The following is a 4446-nucleotide window of genomic DNA, read 5'->3' as shown; positions in this document are numbered from 1 at the left end:
TATTATGTTATAAATTTCTTACTTTACAAACCAAATATTTATGAACCAATTTCTCTTCCCTACAAATGGAAAAGTGATAGTTTTATGTTTTTTTTAAATTTGTTGTCTATGCTTTGGAATTTATTGTAGGAAATTTTATTGACTGAAATTCCTGTAACTAATAAAGCTTAACACTAAAGTGTCTATATTAATTTCAACAATCCAACTACTGCATTAAAATGCTCTTAAAATATTTAGAGTTAGCTGTCAGTTAAGCATTGCTAAAGCACAAATTTTCAATCTTTTATTTGGAGGCATTTTCTTGTTCTCTCATAGTCAACTGTCCCTTGATTTGAAGATTTATCTACTCATTTGAGAGTTTCTGCCATGGATCTTATGACTGAATGGACTAATTCTCAACCTACAGATAGCTTTGAGCACAAGGGGCAGGATTTGTTTCCTGCTGCTCTACCTCGTTATTTTGTAACTCTGTGAGAAGTTGTTGCAGATGCAGCACGGATTCCTGAAGGAGAAGTTGTGTTGAATGAATTTATTGGATTTCTATGAGGATGTGACTAGTGTGGTAGACAGGGGAACTGGTGCATGTGATGTTTTTAGATTTCCAGAAGCCGTTTGTTAAGGTGCCTCACAAAAGGTTGCTGCAGAAGGTTAGGGTGCACAGAGTTGGGGGTAAGGTGTTAGCGTGGATTGAGGATTTGTTGTCTAACAGGAAGCAGAGAGTTGGAATCAATGGGTGCTATTCTGGTTGGCAGTTGGTGACTAGTGGAGTGCCGCAGGGATCGGTGCTGGGGCCTCAACTGTTTACATAGAAGATCTGGAGGAGGGGGCTGAGTGTAGGGTAACAAAATTTGCTGATGACACGAAGATGAGTGGAAAAGCAAATTGCGTGGAAGGCACAGAAAGTCTGCAGAGAGATCTGGATAGGCTCAGTGAGTGGGCGAGGACCAGGCAGATGGAGTATAACGTTAGCAAATGTGAGGTTATCCACTGGTAGAAATAATAGTAGGAGGGATTATTATTTAAAGGGCGAAAAGCTGCAGCATGCTATGGTGCGGAGGGACCTGGAGGTCCTTATGCACGAATCGCAAAAACCCAGTCTGCAGGTGATCAAGAAGGCGAATGGAATGTTGGCCTTGATAGTGAGGGAGATAGAATATAAAAGCAGGGAGGTCTTGCTGCGACTGGAGTACTGTGTGCAGTTTTGGTCACTGCATTTGCGAAAGGATATATTGGCCTTGGAGGGAGTACAGAGAAGGTTTAGTAAGCTGATACTGGAGATGAGGGGGTTAGCCTGTGAAGAGAGATTAAGTAGACTGGGTCTGTACTTGTTAGAGTTTAGAAGGCTAAGGGGGGATCTTATAGAGACATATAAGATAATGAAGGGGCTAGATAGGGTAGAGGTAGAGAGATTCTTCCCACTTAGAAAGGATAGCAGAACTAGAGGGCACAGCCTCAATAAGGGGGGAGGCAGTTCAGATTGGAGTTGAGGAGGAACTTCTTCACTCAAAGGATGGTAAGTCTCTGGAATTCTCTGCCCATTGAAGTGGTGGAGGCTACCTCGCTAAATATATTTAAGTCACAGGTAGATAGGTTTAAGAACATAAGAACATAAGAAATAGGAGCAGGAGTAGGCCATCTAGCCCTTCGAGCCTGCCCCGCCATTCAATAAGATCATGGCTGATCTATTGTGGCTCAGTTCCACTTTCCCGCCCTCTCTTATCAAGAACCCATCAACCCGCTTCTTAAAAATATTTAGCGAGGCAGCCTCCACCACTTCAACGGGCAGAGAATTCCAGAGATTCACCACCCTTTGAGTGAAGAAGTTCCTCCTCAACTCCGTTCTAAACCGCCTCCCCTTTATCTTGAGGCTGTGCCCCCTAGTCCTACTGTCTTTTTTGAGCGGGAAGAGTCTCTCCACCTCTATCCTATCCATCCCATTCATCATCTTATACGTCTCAATGAGATCTCCCCTCATTCTTCTAAACTCTAACGAGTACAAGCCTAGTTTATTCAGCCTCTCCTCATAGCTCAATCCCCTCAACTCCGGTATCAGCCTAGTAAACCTCCTCTGCACTCCCTCCAGGGCCAAAATATCCTTGCGCAGGTGCGGCGCCCAAAACTGCACACAGTACTCCAGCTGCGGCCTCACCAATGCCCTATACAGCTGCAGCAAGACCTCCCTACTTTTATATTCAATCCCCCTCGCTATGAAGGCCAGCATCCCATTCGCCTTCCTGACCACCTGCTGCACCTGCAAGCTGGGTTTTTGCGACTCATGCACAAGGACCCCGAGGTCCCTCTGCACTGTCGCCTGCTGCAGTTTTTCACCACGTAAGTAATAGTCCTTCCTACCATTCTTCCTACCAAAGTGGACCACCTCACACTTGCCAACATTAAATTCCATTTGCCATTTCCTGGCCCATTCGCCCAGCCTATCTAGATCCTTCTGCAGACTCTCCACACCCTCCGCACAATTTTCTGATAGTCAAGGGAATTAAGGGTTATGGGGAGAAAGCGGGAAAGTGGAACTGATCCATTTCAGATCAGCCATGATCTTGTTGAATGGTGGGGCAGGCTCAAAGAGGTAGATGGCCTACTCCTATTTCTTATGTTCTATTTTGAATAATTGGTAGCATTCTCCTTGCAGCCATTAATGTCAGTGCTACTACATTTCAAGGAGTATTTGAATGTCTCTGAAGTGTTTTCTTTGTCCTAATGTGGAACAATGATCATCTGAGAATTGAGAAAACAACCTGGCAGGGGAGATGCTTTTCAGCCTCTAGACTTGGAAGTTATTTTGTAAGGGTTCTGCCTGAATGCTTATGGAATTAGATTCAAGAAGGACACTAGTGTTTGATCATTCTCCCATTGAATCTGGAGGATACCATGGAAGTATTGCTGACAGTAATTTTTCTGTTACTCGTGTGTCACTGGTCTTGCTACAGTACAGGATTGGGGTGACAACAACTGCTCTGTACACTATGACTTGCCAACATTTGTTGGAGAAGAGGCTGGAGCCACTGACTTGATTTTGGATTACTTCATCAATCATGGTCTTTTGAGGGAGGTGATCACAATAGAATGTGCTTAAAATATTTCTGTTGCTCCTTTAACATATGGCTGACCATGTATTGATTGATACGAGTTTTATTTTGGCTAGACTCAATGATCGATAGAGTTTTTCATATGCAGAATTGAAGAGATTGAGTGGTTCCCAAATCTAATGTAGAGCAGCCATTGGCACTACTGAATACAGGAGTTGGAATGTCTTGTTGAAGTTGTACCAGATATTGGTATGGCCACACTTGGAATACTGTGTGCAATTCTAGTCACCCTATTATAGAAAGGATATTAAACTACAAAGAGTGCAGAAAAGATTTACTAGGATGTTACCAGGACTTGATGGATTGAGTTGTAAGGAGAAGCTGGATAGACAGGGACTTCTTTCTCTGGAGCCTAGGAGGCTGAGGGGTGATTTTATAGAGGTCCATAAAATAATGAGGGGCACAGATCAACTAGATAGTCAATATCTTTTCCCAAAGGTAGAGGAATCTAAAACTAGAGGGCATGGGATTAGGTGAGAGGGGAGAGATACAAAAGTGTACAGAGAGGCAATTTTTTCAGAGTGGTGAGTGGAACAAGTTGCCAGAGGTATCTTTTTCAGATTTCCTACTCAAGATAGTTGCAGTCATGAAGCAGAAGCAGTTAGACATCGAAATCTTTGGAGCACTCGTGATACAATTGCAGATTTTCTTTTCAGATGAGAGAATACATGAATGTTCTAATACTCCAAGTGACAATATTTAAAGCTTTATTTCTTTGATACATGATCTTCCAGGGTGTGGTTTCCAAGCAGAAGAAAGTGGGACAGCCTATTTTTAGGGCACCTTTTCTCTGCTCCTTCCCATTTGGGCTGAACGTAGAGTATCCTGAAGAGGTCTCCTCATGATGTGGAGATGTCGGCATTGGACTGGGGTAAAACAGAAAGAAGTCCCACAACACCAGTTTAAAGTCCAAACAGGCCTCAATTCTACTTTCTTGCCTGTTCCTTTGTAGATCAAAAAAAATCAAACTCAGTCTGAATATGCTTAATGACCCAGCCCTCACTGTTTTTTGGGGTAGAGAATATACACAAACTAACGCACAACTAGGAGCTGGAGTGGGCCATTTGGCCCCTCAAGCCAGGCCAGCACAATTTGGTAAGATCCTAGCCGATGTGATTGTGCAGCCTCAACTGCACTTTCCTGATTACCCCCTATGACCTTTGAATCAACCAAGAATCTGTGTAACTTAGCCTTAACAATATTAAATGACTGTGCTCACTGCTCTCTGGGGACGAGGAATCCACTGATTTCATGAAAGAAAATATGTGCAGTTTTGGGCGCCGTACTTACGCAAGGATATTTTGGCCTTGGAGGGAGTGCAGAGGAGGTTTACTAGGCTGAT

The sequence above is a fragment of the Carcharhinus amblyrhynchos genome, chromosome 1 (genome assembly GCF_965287045.1).
Source record: "Carcharhinus amblyrhynchos chromosome 1, sCarAmb.v2.hapA, whole genome shotgun sequence".
NCBI classification, from domain to species: Eukaryota; Metazoa; Chordata; class Chondrichthyes; order Carcharhiniformes; family Carcharhinidae; genus Carcharhinus; species Carcharhinus amblyrhynchos.
The sequence above is the reverse complement of the archived record's forward strand: the minus strand, read 5'-3'. Positions refer to the sequence as shown.